The sequence below is a fragment of the Gigantopelta aegis genome, chromosome 2, assembly GCF_016097555.1.
Source record: "Gigantopelta aegis isolate Gae_Host chromosome 2, Gae_host_genome, whole genome shotgun sequence".
Classification (NCBI taxonomy): Eukaryota; Metazoa; Mollusca; class Gastropoda; order Neomphalida; family Peltospiridae; genus Gigantopelta; species Gigantopelta aegis.
Window position 1 is genome coordinate 40,424,709 of NC_054700.1, and position 21,216 is coordinate 40,445,924.

Consider the following 21,216-nt stretch of genomic DNA (forward strand, 5'->3'; position numbering starts at 1 on the left):
ACCTTCCTTGCTGAGAAACCTGATAACGGGTTTTTATTCTAATCTGGTCAAACAGAACAGGCAGTTGTATCAAAGAACAAGGTTTCGGAAATACTACATTTATATAATGATGTACCAAATTTAATATCCAGTTTTACGAAGGTCTTGATTGCCCCTCGCATGTTATATGACATGACATATATGCTGTATGAAGTGATGCGATGCGATACGATACGATATAATATAATGTATGCTATGATATGATATAATGTGATGTGATATAATATGATGATACATAATATGATGATATGACATGACATATGCCATGGCATGATGATGACATAACAAAATGACGTGGCGTAACATGATGATATATTATATATATGATGATATGATAGTCCTAAATAAATAGAAATAAAATATAATTCTAAAACAGATAGAGTAAATATTTTAAAACACAAAATGAAATATAAAGTATCCGACACAGCACATCAAATTCAACTCCAGACGCGCCAACAAGGAGTTTCATCGGGTGCGAACAAACCGGGTTTTTTTCGTTCTATTTTTCATTCTTGTTTTCTTCAGTTTTTGACTTAAAAGTTAATAATAATAAATATTAGCCATACAGTATTCTAGCTCGTTATGAAAACGATCCCCTTTTAAATTTCTCGTAACTCTCATGTACCCCAACCACTGGAAAAATAGAAACTCAAACAAACAACCCTTCACGCCATATCTATTCATTGAAAACAAAAGAAGAAGTAGTAGTGAGAATACGAACCACGTTAATCGGCATCAAGCAGTTAACCGGACAGAGTGGCGATTAGTTTTTTACGACCATCAGCGCCACTATCTCATTATTATGATGAACGCACACTACAATTCCAACTTGATGAACAACGATTTAATGATTTTTTTTCAGTCTCTCCCTGTCTCTCTCTCTACTTCTAACTTGCACCGGGTACAAGCGTTGAATAATTTAACGCAACTCTTCATAGATTATCGATCGCGTCAAAGCGCAGGTATACATTTCATGCTCTGACAATCCATCATACCTAACAAATATTTATCCTCCAACCATTTTCCCAACATGTCTAAGTTTGACATATATTGTTTACCGCTGCCAAGAATCCTATAGCTGCCATCAATAATTTAATCGACCACCTCAGCGTCACCGTGGAAACGCCTCCCTGATTGGGTGACACACGTCGTTTTGACGATGTCTTCTTGTGATCAAGACATTGATTGGCGGGGACAATGGCGTCGACATCCTAGGACTGTATAATCAGGCTAATGGTAGCGGGGTAGTACTTACACGCACAGAACAAAACAAGAACAGCTCTATCTAACAGTCACTGTGAAGTGAGTGAAAAAAAAAGGAAATATTAAATTATATAGATATTGTAGCTTTAAAAATGAAATAAAACCATATTTGGTATTCATTTATTAAGATAATTTCTCACACACGCGATGGAGAGAACACTCGTGTGATGTTCGAGGTATCATATGACGATCGCACACGTGTGAGATCGATTTAAAGATTATCTGATTGGCTGATCCACGACGATTACCCGGGCGCCAAAGATATTATCATGCAATGAAATTATCACTGCTAAAAGTACATAAGCCATTCCTTACAAGAATTGTAAGAGACTATCAGTAATAATATAATAATAATAATTACTATTATTATTAGTACAAGTATCTTAATATTTGCTCATTTTTATATTAATTTTGTGTATAGTTTGTTGTAAAATGTTGTCAAAAAATTTCAAGTCAATGTTTTATATTGTAAAATTGTTTTTTTAATTTTAATTTATTTTTTTACAAATAAAATTATTGTTGTTACTGTTATATATAAAAAAATGAACGTGCGTCTTAGACAAAGAACAGGTAAAAGGATACATTAAAAAATAAAATACTCATATCTCAGTTAAGAATATAACTATGCCCAATGACGGGTTAACATTCTCTTAGAAAATACCTAACATCTAACAGCCGAGTGTAGTATTCGTTGTGTGCGTTAGCTTTTCATTTGACACAATGTTGCACTGCTATTGATCCTCAGTTCTGATTATCAAAGTAGTGCGCAGGATTTGTAATATGCAGGGTATACCTATATCGTTATTTCCTTCTAGTCAGTAAAAAGTTGTCGCGTGCGCATTCAGCCTGCACAAAACTTTAAAACGTTTTAATTAGGCGCGATGATTCAACAAATGTATTTAATGGCTATAAGATGGGATATGTCAGCTACACTGAATTTAATTACTACTCGATAGGATAAGAAAACACGAAAGTAATTAATGGCTACAAGATCAGCAAACAAATAATACAGGATAGCCAATATCTTGAGAGACTATAAAAATTATAGGGAAACTGCAAATATATTTCATGGCCACAAGATAGTTTAGAAACTGGTCTAATCTAATTAAAATTAGCTCCACTATTACATGTGGATCTAACAGCACCCCGTTGGAGCTCATGTCCAGTTGATCTTTCATTCGACCAATGAAAATCTTACTTGCAAAATCATGCCAGTGATTTGAAAAGAATTTGAAAACATTAGGGATTATGCCGAGGCTATACGAAATGATTCGGGTGAATTAAGAAGTATGCCGAAAACTAATTTCAATATAACATTTTATATAAAATTCGTTTCAAGACGAAAAAAAAACCGTGATGGTATAGGCATAAAATCTATTTATACTAGTGTACAATCCAGAGTTTGTTACTGCACTTTTCCTCCCTGTTTTTTAACGTTGAAATAGTTCGCCTATTGCATAAATAGTCTCGCCCGATATTTTTAGAATTTATATGCTCCCGAATAACGCTATAAAAAGCGAAGCGTAATAGGTCGATATTTAAATTGTTATTTATAGATGAAATGTCACCTGAACATGGGAGTCCACGCAATGCTGTTAGATCTACCGAAAGACCAGTAGAGCTAATTTTAATCACATTGAAACTGGTCCCAAAACAGTATGGGGAAATTACGTCCAAGATCATATAATATTTATTTGAAAATAATTCTATGCATTGGGACATGGCAGATGGAACACAGATATATATAAATAGTTCAGGCCTTGATGTAAAGCAAAACGTAGCGCTGGAAAACATTCAAACTGGAATGCAAAAAAAGAAAAAAGAAAAAAAGGCAGGCAGGCAGGCAGGCAGGCAGGCAAACACACACACACACACACACACACACACACACACACACACACACACACACACACATATATACACACACATACACACACACACACACACACACACATATATATATATATATATATATATATATATATATATATATAGAGAGAGAGAGAGAGAGAGAGAGAGAGAGAGAGACACTCACACATACACACACACACACACACACACATATATATATATATATATAGAGAGAGAGAGAGAGAGAGAGAGAGAGAGAGAGAGAGAGAGAGACACACACACACACACACATACACACACACACACACACACACACACATATATATATATATATATATATATATATATATATATACACACACATAAATTGATAAAGACAACAGTACTTCTGGTTTTAGAATCAATGATCATCTCACTACCAATCTTTGAGGAGGACCACGATCTTCTACACAAAACACCTTTCGAAGCTTTTCCAAAGCATTAATAAACATGGTGAAACCCCTTCCAAACATGTTTAAACATGAGCATCTTAAACTATCTGTTAATTGTTTAACAACTCGCTTACAATTATCTTACGTACATGAATTGGAATTGGAACTGCAAGTCTATTAACCTGCTCATATTCACTCAATATTTTGGCACATCAAACTCGGATAAGGCTATGAATTTGCGAGTGACTAAGTCCAAGGTAAGTGTCCGTGGATGGAATATGGATACTATGTTTACTTATGGTAGGCCTCTAATGCATATTTAGGACAGTAAAACAAGTTAAAGTTTATTTTGTTTAACGAAACCACTACAGCACATTTATTTATTAATCATCGGCTATTGGATGTCAAACATTTGGTAATTTTGACATATAGTCTTAGAGAAGAACCCCGCTACATTTATCCATTAGTAGCAAGGGATATTTTATATACACCATCCCTTACACAGGATAGCACATACCATTTTGATATGCCAGTCGTGGTGCACTGGCTGGAACGAGACAGACACATCAACCAATATGTGTATGGATAACTTGTGCACAATCCTTTGTATATCTACATAATATGCAATAAAATATGTTTTCAATCAAACCAATATGCTAAAGGTCGCCAAGGACACTTTTCATAAAATATATTGTAACAAATTATAATAATGTTATCCAGGCTATTTGTGACCAAAAAGACCGATAGCATTAGTGGCAGTTTGTAAAATTCCATTAATCCTGATGCGATTTCTAAGCACATTTGAGATTCTATTCCTAGTCTACTAGTATTAAAATTTGGGGTTGATCCAACTTTCACCCGATTGGTATCTGAACGTGTGCTATAGTAACAGCTTCCATGATCAAATTTGATATAGGACTTTACCAACAAAACAGAATTCACTCAGCAAATCTAACCAATATTCTTAGAAGTATTGCCTGGGATTTATCCAGGCATTCTGTGGGTCCGAAGATAAACCCCTTCCCAAAAGAAAGTGGCACTAAATTTTTTCAATTTCTATGCCAAAAATTCCCAATATATGTTAATATATATATGTCTGTTGTAATATTCTTAGAAGTGCCGCCGGTAGTAGGGTAGTATAGTAAGTGGTTACAAGTGTCTCTTAACGATGACAGAAGTAACTACTGAACACTCTCTGAAGTGGTCAGACTAGGCGCACAGATAAAAGCTGATGGAAAATGGCAAGTATGTGGCACGGATAGCCACAAAAGACAAGCACCTGTCGCGGTCGGAGAGACAAGAACTGGGATGCGACGGTGGACAGTGAAAGAAGTTGAAAAATAGGAGGAGTTGCCAGATCGGGAAGAAATGAGATAGAATTCAAAGGAGAGAAAGGAAAGGGGGCAGTGGTATCAAACATATATTATAATAATAAATAAATAAATAAATAATTAATTAATTAAAATAAAATAAAATAAAATAAATAACTATAATTATTATTTTAAATTTCAGCATGTGATTTCAGAGGAGAGAATTATGGTTGTTATAATTTTGGTAATATCATGTTTCGATGTCATTAACAGCAGATGGCGAGACTAAGTATCAAATATGACTAGTTTCATGTCCACCCTATCCTCTTACATGCACCGGCCTCGGTGGCGTAGTGGTTAGGCCATCGGTCTACAGGCTGGTAGGTACTGAGTTCGATCCCAGTCGAGGCATGGGATTTTTAATCCAGATACCGACTCCAAACCCTGAGTGAGTGCTCCGCAAGGCTCAGTGGGTAGGTGTAAACCACTTGCACCGACCAGTGATCCATAACTGGTTCAACAAAGGCCATGGTTTGTGCTATCCTGCCTGTGGGAAGCGCAAATAAAAGATCCCTTGCTGCTAATCGGAAAGAGTAGCCCATGTAGTGGCGACAGCGGGTTTCCTCTCAAAATATGTGTGGTCCTTAACCATATGTCTGACGCCATATAACCGTAAATAAAATGTGTTGAGTGCGTCGTTAAATATAACATTTCTTTCTTTTTTCCTCTTACATGCACGTAACATTTTGGCGCAACAACCAGTCTAGCAAAAGACCGCGTTAGAACGGCTTTCTGAAGATACCTCAAATTTGATATTTTGGTGCCAGTAGTCATGATGTAGGCCTACTACAGAATTTAATGAAACATGCACATGTCTATGTATTTTTAATGTCATATGCTGCAACACGATACACTAGAATTCTAGTTGACTTTCTTTTGACATTTGATGAGGATTTTAAAAGGACAAATCGATAATTCCGTCTATTCCATGTACGATCACATTAGACCTGCCACAGTTGTCGGTTTTGTTTTTTGATTGATTGTGACATATTTTATTACTTTTTAAAAAGAACAAATAGGTTAGGCACAAGTTATACAATACAGTATTTTTTTTTTTAATTTTTGCAATTTAAATATGAACAGAAATATAAATAAGAGAGAGAGAGAGAGAGAGAGAGAGAGAGAGAGAGAGAGAGAGAGAGAGAGAGAGAGAGAGAGAGGAGAGAGAGAAAGAATGAAGAAAATATAGAAATGACGCAATACAGTTCTCTATGTGTTTGATAATTAGAAAGCAGGTTTGCTAAAAGAAAACACAAAACACAAACAAGGCATTGCAATGATTAAACCCAATGGCTACAAACAAACAAAATATCCATACATTATTTACTAATTAAGGGAAACGTTTTGTTTTATTTATGTACATGAATTTTGTTTTATTATTGTCTTCTTCACATAGAGCACTTTTACATTTTGAAACCAGATGTAAATGTATTGGATCCAATATCAAATCCAACACTATACGTTTTATGGTTCCATGAGAAAATTTTATTAAAGGTACTAAACTGACTTATCTTCCACTAGCAAGTAACCTGTCAACACCTGTACTGGATACACGGATTGACTAAATAAACTAGCATAACTCTAACTTATAGATTACATACTAAATATTGTGTTAAGAGTTTAACTGTATCTTTTTGAGAAATTCAAATAATAGATGTCTTGAAAAGTTAAAATGTAGTAATTATAGCTTAGCTTATGTCAGGAAAAGCAAATGTTCTCGATCTCGGAGGCAATGCTATCTCTTTCTCCCCCCCCCCCCCCCCCACCCCTCTCATTCTCTTTCTCTCACCCTCTCATTCTCTCCCTCCCGCCCTTCTCTCATTCACCATCTCTCTCATTCACCTTTTCTAACTTTTCGTCTCTCTCCCCTCTCGCTCCCCCCCCCTTTCTCGCTCTCCCCTGTCTCTGTATGTCTGTTTGTCTGTCTGTCTGTCTGCCTGTCTCTCTCTCTCTCTCTCTCTCTCTCTCTCTCTCTCTCTCTCTCTCTCTCTCTCTCTCTCTCTCTCTCGTGAAAAATCAGATCTCAGTTTACTCAGATATTTTTATGAGTGTCTTGTAGGTATTTATTATATGAATTCGCAGGTGGTTTAGTAATCTTTCTTTAAATTACACCGCGACTCAAAACTAATATAATGTCATGTTGACACAAATCGCCACGATGACAGTTATGAATCAGCATAACTGCGGCATACTACGAATACATTCCAACATCCGGGGTTTTCTTTACTTCTATAATTGTTATACGATATCCGGTTATACAGCTGATTTGTTTCTGTTTATTAGCGACCCGCTTATACAGTTCTGTATCCACAAAACACATTCGAGTGTTTTGTCGAATAGTAATGGTGTCGCAAGGTAAACTCGGTTTAAGTAGTGAGAAGAACGCGGTCGATTCGAGTCTGTCTTGTAACCGGAAGTATGCTATCGAGTTCACCTCTTGAACAGCATTCTGGGTAAATGTCAATATACATAAAAAGGTTATGTGAATATACAGGTTTAGATACTTAAAACATTACTGCGTGATCTCTGTAAACACACTCAAAGTGATGGTCACATGGGTCCCGTGACCCCTGCCCCCTCCCGTTGAAGTGGCCCTTTTTAATGACTTTTTTGTTTTGTTTAAAAATTTATTATCCACAATATACAACACTAAGTTGTCCCCGAAACACGCCTCTGAGCATCTTTATGTCATAATATTCCAGGAAGGATGCTCCCGGACACCCCTAAAGATTTCGCACCCTTTGGGAGCTTAGCTCATTAAATTTTGACTTCGACAAATTCAAATTGCACTTTTTTTAGAATTTTGTGACCCCTTTGCAAAACTCAGGATCTGCCCCTGAGGTCCATTCTCTGACGTGGTGATGAGACCTATGTTCCTCAGTGACAAATAGAGCTATTCTACAGGGAGATTAGGCTACTGCTAGGGACACGCAAGCTGGGTGGGTAGAGTCTAGACTGATATGGACCAAGGGTGAGGTAACTCTAACAGAAATATTGAGTACTGAGTATTGAGGTATTGGCCATAAGGTACACTGACATAGACCACAATAGCTTGCATCAACAACTACTATGACAACTTCTGGATCTTTGTAAATTTTGCACACAACAACAATAAGTCTAAAATTGATGTGGATACGAAATCAGATTTATTTTATGTTATTTTATTTATTACTATTATTATTATTGTTGTTGTTGTTGTTATTGTTGTTGTGGGGGGGGGGGGGTGTTGGGGGTTTGTTTGGGATTTTTTTTTGGGGGGGGTTGGTTTATGTTGTGGGTTTTTGTTTGTTTGTTGTTGTTTTTATGCGGGGGGGGGGGGGGGAGGGATCAGATCGATAAAGTTACTCTCTAACTCCAACCCGACACAGTGATTTTTTCCGCCATGTAAACAATATTGTTTTAATCTAAATCCTACACCGTTAAGTGAACACGTTTTCACCCCAGTCCTTACATCAACAAGGTGTGGTTTAAATCCGTGTTCCGTTATGTGGACAAGTTCTAAGTCCTACCCTGTGAATAAGTTTAAATCCAAATCCTATTCATTTAGCTGAACAAGATGCCATCCGAATTTTACTCCGTCATATGAACTGTGTATGATTTAAGTTTACACATTTACATGAACAAGTTGTGATCTAAATCCTACTCCGTCATGTGAACTGTATATGATTTAAATTTTACACCGTTACATTAACAAGTTGTGATCTAAATCCTACTCCGTCATGTGAACAATATATGATTTAAGTTTAACACCGTTACATGAATAAGTTGTGATCTAAATCCTACTCCGTCGTGTGAACAGTATATAATTTACGTTTTGCACCGTTACATGAACAAGTTGTGATCTTACTCCGTCGTGTGAACAGTATACAATTTACGTTTTACACCGTTACATGAACAAGTTGTGATCTAAATCCTACTCCGTCGTGTGAACAGTATATGATTTACGTTTTACACCGTTACATCAACAAGCTGTGATCTAAATCCTACTCCGTCATGTGATCTGTATATGATTTAAATTTTACACCGTTACATTAACAAGTTGTGATCTAAATCCTACTCCGTCATGTGAACAATATATGATTTAAGTTTAACACCGTTACATGAATAAGTTGTGATCTAAATCCTACTCCGTCGTGTGAACAGTATATAATTTACGTTTTGCACCGTTACATGAACAAGTTGTGATCTTACTCCGTCGTGTGAACAGTATACAATTTACGTTTTACACCGTTACATGAACAAGTTGTGATCTAAATCCTACTCCGTCGTGTGAACAGTATATGATTTACGTTTTACACCGTTACATCAACAAGTTGTGATCTAAATCCTACTCCGTCATGTGAACTGTATATGATTTAAGTTTTACACAGTTACATCAACAAGTTGTGACCTAAATCCTACTCCGTCACGTGAACACACTATGATTGTCAATAATGATGTTCTGTCAGCTTTGACATTTAGGATGATTATGGTCAAAGTACTTAAAATAATTTTCCACATTGCTTTATTAAATAAATGGTAAAACATGCAGGGTTGATGTAATTTGATGACTGATTGATTCAGAATAGAGTGCGACACCACTAAAGCACATTGATTTATTAATCATAAAATTCTGACGTGTAGTCTTTAGAGGAAACCCACTACATTTTTCCATTAGCAGCAAGAGGTATTTTATAAGCATTTTCGAACAGACACGATAGCACATACCATGGTATTTGATACTAATCGTGCTACATTGATTGTAAAGGGAAAAACTCTATAAAACGTCCACTGTGGGGGCTCAAAACTACGACCCAAGCACCTTAGACGGAAAATGCACCGACTATGTGATGGTTTGCATGTAATGGAAATGGTTTATTTAACGACGCACTCAACACATTTTGTTTACGGTTATATGGCGTCGGATGCATGTAATGGAGTCAGCGGACATTGGTAAAAACTATGTGATGGTTTTCATGTAATGGATAAAGATGATAGTGGTAAAAACTGTGTGATGGTTTGCATGTAATGGATAAAGATGATAGTGGTAAAAACTATGTGATGGTTTGCATGTAATGGATAAAGATGATAGTGGTAAAACCTGTGTGATGGTTTGCATGTAATGTATTAAGAGGACAGTGGTAAAACCTATGTGATGGTTTGCATGTAATGGAATCAGCGGACAGTGGTAAAAACAGTGTGATAGTTTGCATGTAATGTATTAAGAGGACAGTGGTGAAAACTGTGTGATGGTTTGCATGTAATGTATTAAGAGGATAGTGGTAAAAACTGTGTGATGGTTTGCATGTAATGTATTAAGAGGATAGTGGTAAAAACTGTGTGATGGTTTGCATGTAATGGATAAAGATGATAGTGGTAAAAACTTGGTGATGGTTTGCATGTAATGGATGAAGATGATAGAGGTAAAAACTGAGTGATGGTTTGCATGTAATGGATAAAGATGATAGTGGTAAAACCTATGTGATGGTTTGCATGTAATGGAAGCAGCGGACATTGGTAAAAGCTGTGTGATGGTTTGCATGTAATGGATAAAGATGGCAGTGGTAAAAACTATGTGATGGTTTGCATGTAATGGATAAATATGACAGTGGTAAAACTTATGTGATGGTTTGCATGTAATCGATAAAGATGACAGTGGTAAAACCGTGTGATGGTTTGCATGTAATGAATAAAGATAACAGTGGTAAAAACTAGGGGTGACTATTGCGGTCAATTTTACTATTGCAATAGTATTGCGATAGTTAAACTACTATTGTGATAGTACTATTGCAATAGTATTGCAATAGTATTGTGAATTGTTAAATCGTTTGATAACAGTAAAATAAATAGATATTTCGCAAACTATTTACTTCAATCTTCCAATAGAAGCATGTTTAGATGTATGACTATACATTATATGTATGTATGTATGTACGTATGTATGTATGTATGTCTGTTTGTGTAAGTGTACGTGCATCTGTACGTACGTTTGTGTTTGTGTGTATGTCTGTGTTTGTACTTGTTTGTATTTGTAATAATGTCACAAGGTAGTGAAATGATATTTAATAAATTTATAATATAAAACCCCCACATTGTTGTTGTTATGCTTTATTTTCTATGGTGTCCATATTTTTTGGCAGAAAGATCAACTTATTATTAGACTATATATTTATGATTTCGAATGTTTTTGCAGAAAAATATAATTTTTATGGTTTCCAATGTTTGTGTATACAAATTAACTTGACCACGTGTTTTGACTTTAATTGCGATCACTGTGCAGTGACAATATCGCCGGCTATTGAAAACACTATTTGAAGGCACCGACGTAGCAGGGACGCAGAGGTACTTCTTTGTAATGATGGATAAAGATGAACATATTTGATTACTTTTACTCCACAAGATCAAAGGAATTCACTATGCATACTATCGAAACTATCGATAAGTTGAATTAACTATCGATGCATTGCTATCAAGACACTGACTATCGCAATATATCGATAGTTGGATGTATTGTTACACCACTAGTAAACACTATGTGATGATTTTAATATACTGGTCGATTCACAGGGCAAACAATTCTATTTAACGATGTATACACAACAATGGTAAAAACTACGGGCTACTTATTATGTAATGGTGAATCTGGAAGACGTTGTTAAACAACATGGAATGGTTTTGATGTAATGGTAGATTCAGAAATCAGTGGTAAAGGGTATGACGTGATGCTTTAAATTTGATATTATAATGGACTTGATACTGGATTTTAGTAGACCTAATTACAGAGTTGTATAATATATGTTACATGGTTATCAACCACGTCCGTAGAGCCAGACCACCACCCTGGTTATAGTGGATGTTTTATAATAATAATTTTAGAATTGTGATGTGTCGCCCTTATAATGTTCTCAAAGATGTTTACAAATCAGAACAAAATTCAATTCCAGTTCTATGGAGTCCAAGAGACGTTCTGACAAAGCTGTGGTGCCATTCACTCACGAATATCTGTCAAAAGGCAATGTTACGAGATGTTCTTGAAAAGTGAACGATGCATACTGCCCCACCGATGGATCCCGTCATGGGTACAGAAATGTTTTGCTGTGCTTGATAATTTCTTCTAATTAGGGATATTGGCTATATTAGTAACGCTTGCTTTTTTCTTTCTTTTTTTAAATAAAGTTTTACGCTGTTGTGGACCAATTCGAAGTAGAGTTTTGTCGAGAAAAAATATTTTTGTTCTTTTTGGAGTTGGACATGAAAGAATTTGAGGGACTGTGAGTCAATAAATGAATTGTTGAGTGAGCGAACAAACGAACAAACGAGCGAGCGAGCGAACTAATAATAAGTGTTTATTTGGTTGTTTAATTTACACAAAAAAGAAAGAGAAAGGTTTTACATCAGTTTGTAAATTAAGTTAATCATTGATCGACTGATTTGTTGATTAAAAAAAAATTCGTCCGTAGATTAAAAAAAACCCAATCATTGATTTTAATGAACCATGAAAGCACAATAGCACCACAAAAAATGCTATAAAATCCGTATTTAATATTTAAATAGTTCTCATCTCAACCCCCATTCCCACCCCAATTCGATTTGACAAATTCTTACCTTTTTCTTACGAACTTGTATTCTTTTTTCTTTTTTTTTTACTCTTCGACTAGAATTGTTCTTTTTCTACTTTTAAATAGACAGGTACGAATACCGTGAAGACAGCAATGCCCAGGACTCGTGTCGTCTGCTGAGCAACCAGCGCGTGTTCACCTACACGTGTCGCCTAGGAAATGACTGCGTCACAAACATGAACATATATTCAGTTTAAGTATCGACCTGAAACTGGCTGACAGTTGCCCGTTCTTTGACAACAAAACACACCATTAATAAAAGAACTATGGGTGTTTGAGCTTTGTCTTGGGACAATATCAGAGATCGATTTTTATTGGTTAAGTAACGCCAAGATCTCTGTCGATACACGATCACATACAGAATCATCATCATTATTATTTTATATATTTAATCGCCTATCTATTTCCAATTGCCGGAATCTGTGAATTTGGAGTTGGGACAGAAAATTGATGTTATTGCTGGGTGTGCTGAAGACGTGAAGTAATTGTTGCCATAAGTGTGTTGCTTTCCTTTAAAATAGACTCTGGTTCTCCACAAGTCCTTATTGTTCAATACTAAATGCATAAAAATGCTCAAATTTAGCTTTTTGGCACTTTTATATCATGTATTCCATTTTGGTTTCAGAGTCAACTTAGCCCCCCCCCCCCCCCCCCCCCGAAAAAAAAAAAAGTGGTGGTGGTAAATATAAATAAATTATGACACCGTAACATAGGACCTTCTTCGGGGAGACAAAGAAGGCACTTTAAATTGGATAAAGGGGTGTTTATTGGTGGTGGTGGGGGGGGGGGGGGGGGGTATTTTACTATTCTATTTGACAACTGCCCATAAAACCCCAAACCACCTAAGCGCCAAACTGTTAGAATTCTTACACTGTCATTCATTATTTTCTTCATAGTGTTACCTTCGTTTGACACACAATAGCCGATATGTTGGAGGTTGTGAGTTATTTTTTTGTGATGGGGCTATCGTTAAACATTCATTCATTCATTCATTCATTTATTCATTTTTCAAATCAAGTAGAAAAAAGTGGAAGGTATTTTGTACCCAGAACAAGGTGAACAAAATTTGTATGTATCCATAAAACATTAAATTTTAATATCCTATCAGGAACATGTGCAGGAAATTATACAGCAAGGGTGGGGGTGGTGTGGGGGTGGGGGTAGACTGTAACCTGTAACCACGAATGCCGCAGGGTCAAAGGCATACAAGAAAGTCTTTTCAAATATATAATTTGTAAAATCAGATAGCCTGAAATGCATTTTTCTGCATTCTACAAGTAAAATTCATGAGGACAAATGCTGGTAAATGCAATACTTTTTAAATGCAATTTTCCAGGACGTATACTGTTTTTTAAACATGTGTATACCTATACGGGAAATATATACTAGTACATAAACACCACAATCATGTCCCGAATTGTTGGATCAGATGAGATAAATACTTACAATGAAGAATTGTACGACCCAATCTAATAATACGTTACAATTACAACATCAAATATCATGTACGTGTATATTAATAACAAACAAATCGATTATTTGGCAATGCATTATTTACGACATTGAATTTTAAAAACTGGTTTGACTCCCTTGATAATATAACGCGTTTTACGTAAATTCTAGATGGGTTCCGGGGTGGGGGTGGTTTTGAGGGGCATGCTCCCTCGGAACATTCTACAAGTCAAATCCATCATGACAAAATGTACATACAGATTTGTGAATTAAAACAAAAATCGTTTTAAGCAGGATGCGGTGACTCCGAAACATCCAATATACACACGCGCCTGTCTGTGTTTGAACTTTAGATGTCATTAAACATGTATGTCTTTGTCATTGTTATATTTAATCTGCAGCCTCTGAACGCGATCTGAGCCTGCCAAAATTGAATGAAACACTGAAATCATTTTACACATTTTAAAGAGACCGTCTTTATATTTTTATGTAGAATATCAGTGTCTGTATACCCAACATTATGTTTCTTATGTTTGTATTCGTCTTACTATTTTTAATAGCTCAAACTTCGTATTATTTCTCAATGTCTTTTTTATATATATAAATACAAAATTATTGGGAGGTAAAAGTTCCATTTGGGCTATCCTAAACATTAAAGCGACCAGAAATATGTTGTGTATATACAGACATACAGTCCTCATCTCGGGTGCAACCGGTGGGGCAGGATATGCTCATCTCTCGCGAACACCTCATATCATCACTGCTTTGACAGTGATTCACGAGTACATGTTATCACAGCTATATTTAATTTTAATAAGCTCTGTCTTGTGCTAGTTTTGATTTAGTAAACTAGTCAGGGAGAGGCAGTCCTCTGTGCGGTTTAGGAAGGATATATTGTCCAGTAAACTAGTCAGGGAGTGGCAGTCCTCTGTACGGTTTAGGCAGGATATATTGTCCAGTAAACTAGTCACGGAGTGGCAGTCCTCTGTACGGTTTAGGAAGGATATAGTGTCCAGTAAACTAGTCAGGGAGTGGCACTCCTCTGTACGGTTTAGGAAGGATATAGTGTCCAGTAAACTAGTCAGGGAGTGGCAGTCCTCTGTACGGTTTAGGAAGGATATAGTGTCCAGTAAACTAGTCAGGGAGTGGCAGTCCTCTGTACGGTTTAGGCAGGATATATTGTCCAGTAAACTAGTCACGGAGTGGCAGTCCTCTGTACGGTTTAGGAAGGATATAGTGTTGTCACAAGTGATAATATAAGAACCATATTATATTTTAGAACATTTATTGTAAATACTTGGGTAATTGAGAATATATTGTTGAACTGTGTGTCATAGCTTGCTACGGCAAACTATATTTTATACTGTAATCACTAGCAGAGGTGTTTGTAAAGAACTTGGGCTTGGGCTTACATTGGTGAACACTTTTGTGTCCATGTATTGTTGTAATGCCTAGTGACGTCACGCCATTGAACGATCGCTTTGCCAGCATTAAAATTTAATCAGCCTTTGTACACCGGTTTTATGGCGTCAAATGTTCGTTTGTCGTTGCATGAACAATACCAGTATTGCAATGGCTGTTGGTATTTTTATCGATTCTCGTGTTTTGGAGACAGTCCTTTTATATCATCCAGTGAATATAATTATTAGAATGACGGTTTAAACAGTAAAATTTGAACGCATGATCTGAAACTCTCTCATTTGATAAAAATGTAAATCAGCTATATAATACATTTTAAGAGAGACGTAACCAAAGCAAACGATGAAGTCATCTTTGTATTATATTTTAATATAGGCATTGTCAAAGCATCTATACTTACCGATACGGTCTGATTTTGTCCCAAAGAGGAAAAAAAAATAATTAAAATTTCCAAATGTCATGAGACTGGGTAGGCAGTCGTCACTCCCACTCCACACCTTGTCTAGTGGATATATAAAGTGTAATTGGTAAAAAAAAAGTTAAAGTCTGTGTTGTTTAACGACACCACAAGAGCACATTGATTTATTAATCATGGGCTATACATTTGGTCATATTTTGACACATTATAGTCTCAGAGAGGAAACGTAAACGTTTTTCCATTAGTAGCAACGAATCTTTTATATGTACCATCCCATAGACAGGATATCACATACCACGGCTTTTGAAATACCAGTCGTGGTGCACTGGCTGGAAAGGGAAATAGTGCAATGGGCCCACTGACAGGGATCGATCCCAAACCGACCGCGCATTAAGTGAGCGCTTTACCACTGGGCTACGTTAAGACATTGCTACACAGTTCTAAAACACTAAAAAGTACATGTAGAACTTCACTAATCACATTTTCAACTGATCAGCAAATTTCACTAATCAAAATGTTTTAAAATCGAGCACCAGGCGAGCCCTTTATCACTGGGCTACGTCCGCCTAGAGAAACTTGTTTAGTAGATATATTGAGCGCAATTGATTTTCCCCTATATTGTAATATGAACATATCCAAGACAACAGGAATAATCAGTAACTAAAGATCTTGAAGTGATTCTGGACGTGTCAAAGGGATGTTTTGGGGTGGTTTTTTTAATCAAATCGTGCCATCAACTCACAAATAATGAATGCATTTCCATTATAGATATGACGAAAGGAAGGTAGTATTTCAAAAGTCTCAAAATGTTCTCCATTAATAAACATTAATCTCATATAGATCTGTGTTATCTCTCCGGTAATACAATCCTGAGTGAGTCTGGTGAATGGCGGTGGTGATAATGGTGAACAGAGAAGATGATCAGTGAATGATCGTGACGACGGTGTCAATGATTTTGACGAACGGCGAAGGTGATCTGTGAATGATCCTGACAAAGAGTGTTGCTGATTCGGGTGAATGATGGTGGTAATAATGGTGAATGGAGGAGATGATCAGTGAAGGATCGTGATGAGGGTACCAATGATTCTGGTGAACGGAGATGATCAGTGAATGACCGTGACGAGGGGGTTAGTGATTCTGGTGAACGACAGGGGTATTAATAGTAAACGACAACGGTGATCAGTGAATGATCATTATGAGGTGTGATGATTCTAGTGAATGATAATGATAATGGGGAATGGTGAAGATGATCAGTGAATGATCATGACAAGGGTGATGATGAGGGTGACTTATGATGATGAATTGTGAAATGTGATGAATAATGGAAGACAGACATTTTAGTATTATTTTGTGGTTAAAATATTTTTACTCTATTTAATAGTGATTCATAGTTTAATTTACATGTGATATGTGTTACATGCGTGAAAGTGCAATATGTATTGGTTGGGAGGGAAGTGTTATGTAAATAAATGTGTATGAATGATTCCTGAGTTGTCGTCTTGTTTCTTTTGGGATACCGACCCGTGACAAATGGTGGAGATGCAGGGCAACATAATTTTCTAACAAGTGTATTGTTATTTATTAAGTCACATTGTTGGTACCTAAAGGAAGCAAGGGCGTTGTATTAGAGTGTTTGGCCTTAGTAGTAGGCTACTAGTTATTATAACTGTTAGAACATAAAAAGGGCTAGTGTATAATACCACAAGCTGAGAGATCTGCGTTTAGTTTCGTCATTGTGTATACTTGTGCTAGAGGTACATTGTGGGGGGATAGATAAGAAAGGTAGGTATTACAGATAGCTATTGTTAGTTAGTGAGTTACGGAGCACGTACAGTGTTTATGACTTCATTGCGGATACAAGGTAAGCATAAAACTGTGGAAGTAAGGTTCACGTTAGTTTGGATCAAATCGAATGAAGGTAATAGTATATTTGTGTTTGTTGTGGTTGGTATTTTTAGATATTAAGATGGAGTTTGAAAAATTTGTGGATATAGGTAAGAGTCTAGGATTGGAGAAGTTGGAGCTGCAGAAATTCGTTAAGGAGCAGATGGAAGAATGGAGAGAACAAACGAGACTAGATAGAGAAGAACGAGCAAGAGAAAGAGAGGGTGCTAAGGAGTTAGCTGATGCACATGCTAGGGAAAAGGAACGTGAGAGAGAGGTGGCTAAAGAGGTCAGGGAATATGAAAGACAAGAGAAGGAACGTGAACGAGCATTTCAGCTGGAGTTGGAGTTTGAGAAAAGTAAGAGAGATAGTGGTAGTTTATCTAGGTCAAGTGATAATTCGGGTGTCCACAAAGCTAAACTTAAAATGCATATATTTCAAGATGGGAAAGATGATATGGATGCATATTTAACCAGTTTTGAAAGGATGTTGACAGTGCAGAAGTCACCAACAGAGGAATGGGCTATTCACTTGGGTACTTTATTAACAGGTAGAGCTAGAGATGTGTATGTGAGATTGAGTAATGACGATGCAATGGATTATGACAAATTAAAAACTGCGTTGCTGTATAGATATGATCTTACTCAAGACGGGTTTAGACAGAAGTTTAGAACTGCTAAGATTGAACCAGGAGAGACGTACACACAATTTTTGAACAGATTAACTGGGTATATGAACCGATGGATCAAACTGAGTGAGATTACGCAAAGTTATGATGGATTGTTTGATTTAATAATACGTGAACAACTTTTGAATTCAGCTGGGACTGAATTAACATTGTACCTAAAAGAAAGGACTCCAGAAGATGCTTCTAAAATGGCGAAATTAGCAGAGACGTTTGTGGAAGCAAGAAAAGAAACGAATCACGGTAAGAAAGAAGCGGGAAGAAGTAGATGTGAGTATTTAGGAGATAGTAGAGTTAGAGGAGGACAGTCAGGATTTGAGAAAGGAAGAGGGTTAACTGATCAGTATAGAAATGACAGAAGTAGTCTCGATAGAAACTTAGATTCTCGACCATGGCCACCAAAATGTTTCATTTGCAATAAAACTGGTCATATAGCTAGAATATGTCCCAGTAGGAAACGACCAGAACAGACAAGTGTTAAGGAAGTCATTGGTTGTATGGTTTCACTAAAGAAAGAGAAAATTTTGGATAGAGATAGCAATATGAATGTCTTTGTTGGAACATGCTTAGGAAAGGAGACAACTATCATTAGGGATACGGGTTGTTCAACAGTGGTAATAAGAAGAGCATTAGTACCCGAAAATGACATGACAGGTGAAATGGGAAGTTACGTTACACTGGATGGGGAAGTTAAGGAAGCACCTTGGTGTGAAACATATATCAAGACACCGTACTTTACTGGAAAAGTCAGAGCTATGGTATTGGATAATCCTATTTACGACATTGTAATTGGAAATATAACAGGAGCAGAAGGTGTAACGAAGAAAGATATAGCACAGACCATTGGAATAATGGAAACCAGAGCACAGATGAGAAAGGCAAGTTTGTAAAATGCAATCACTGATAACACCAACAGTACAAATAAAGGAGATGAATGCTGACCAGATAAAGCTAGAACAACGTAAGGATGGAAGTTTAGATAAATTGTTTAATTTGGCAAAACAGGGCGAGGAAACCATGAGAGGTCAAAACGTTTCTAAATTTGTGATAGAGAAAGGATTGTTGAAAAGGAAAGCACAATCGCCAAATGTTAAACATGGTAAAGTATTTGAACAGGTGGTAGTGCCTACTAAGTTGAGACAAGGCGTGATGAAGATCGGCCATGAAACAATAATGGCAGGACACATGGCTACAAAGAAAACTATTGACAGGGTTCAGCAGCACTTTTATTGGCCAGGGTTGCAAGGAGATGTACGACGATTCTGCCAGTCGTGTGACATATGTCAAAGAACCATTCCAAAAGGTAGAATAGGAAACGCATTATTAGGTAAGATGCCATTAATTGACATTCCATTTCAGAGAATAGCTGTGGATTTAGTTGGTCCGATTGATCCAATGACTAACCAAAAGAACAGGTACATATTAGTTATTGTGGATTATGCAACACGGTATCCGGAGGCAGTCCCGTTGAAAAAACATCGATACAAGAACAGTTGCAGAAGCCTTGGTAGGAGTGTTTAGTAGGGTTGGAGTACCAAAGGAAATTCTGACGGATAGAGGAACACAATTCACCTCGGACATGATGAAGGAGGTAGGAAGGTTATTATCTTTGAAACAGTTGACCACAACCCCTTACCATCCCATGTGCAACGGATTAGTTGAAAGGTTCAATGCAACGTTGAAATCTATGTTAAAGAAAATGTGTATCGAGAGACCAAACGATTGGGACAGATATATTGCGCCACTGTTATTTGCATATAGAGAGGTACCACAAGATAGCTTAGGGTTTTCCCCTTTTGAGTTGCTATATGGTAGGATAGTAAGAGGCCCCATGCAAATTCTAAAAGAATTATGGACCGATGCAACAACCGATCCAGAAATCAAGACAACATATCAGTACGTAATAGATTTACGGACAAGATTGGAGGAAACCTGTATGCTTGCTCACCATGAATTGGAGAAATCATCGACAAGATATAGAAGACATTTCAATGCAAAAGCGAAAGATCGTCAGTTAAAGGTAGGAGATCAAGTGTTGTTACTATTACCAAAGTGTAAAAATAAACTTGAAATGATGTGGCAGGGACCATACAAAGTAGTTGAGAAGTTGGGAAAGTTAGATTATCGAATCAAAATGGATAACGGAAAAATCAAAACCTTTCATGTAAACATGTTAAAGAAATATTTGGATAGAAGGGTTGATGAAAAAAAAGAGAATGTAGAAATAGTTTGTGTTGCTGTAGTTGACGAGGAAATGATTGAGCCAGAGGAGGTAGAAAAGGTAGATAAACGGTTAAATGTGGTGTTACCATCCTTGAGTAGAACAGAGACTTGGGAAAGATGTGAACTGTCAAATGAATTAAATGTAGAACAAAGAAAGTCAATAGAGAAGGTATTAGAGAAATTTGGTGATGTGTTAACCGATATACCAGGAAGAACAACACTGGAAACATTTAAACTAGAGTTAACCTCGGCAGAACCAGTGCGAGTAAGGCCATACCCTATACCATATAGTTTAACAAACGTGGTAAAAGATGAGATAGAACAGATGTTAGAGTTGGATGTGATAGAGAAAACGAAATCATCTTATGCAAGTCCAATTGTGTTAGTGAAGAAAACCGATGGATCTTACAGATTTTGCACCGATTATAGACGTTTAAATCAAATAGTCGCATACGATGCTGAACCAATTCCAAACATTGATGAATTAATGAGCAAAATTTCAACAGCAAAATTCTTTACGAAATTAGATCTCTGCAAAGGATATTGGCAACTCCCAGTGGAAGAGGAATCCCGGGATGCAAC

General features: G+C 36.6%; 1 protein-coding gene across 2 annotated transcripts in view; it reads right to left on the reverse strand.

Moving 5' to 3' along the window:
• Nucleotides 1-12,685, reverse strand: part of LOC121385506 (TWiK family of potassium channels protein 7-like) — a 34,741-nt gene extending 22,056 nt beyond the window's left edge. Inside the window, exon 1 of one of the 2 annotated variants that reach the window (XM_041516212.1) lies at nucleotides 12,539-12,685. The gene's annotated coding sequence lies outside the window, so the exon portion shown is untranslated. Of the gene's footprint in view, nucleotides 1-760; nucleotides 1,134-12,538 lie in introns of those variants that run through there. The other variant, XM_041516221.1, reaches the window with a different exon arrangement.
• Nucleotides 12,686-21,216: the final 8,531 nt, after the last annotated feature.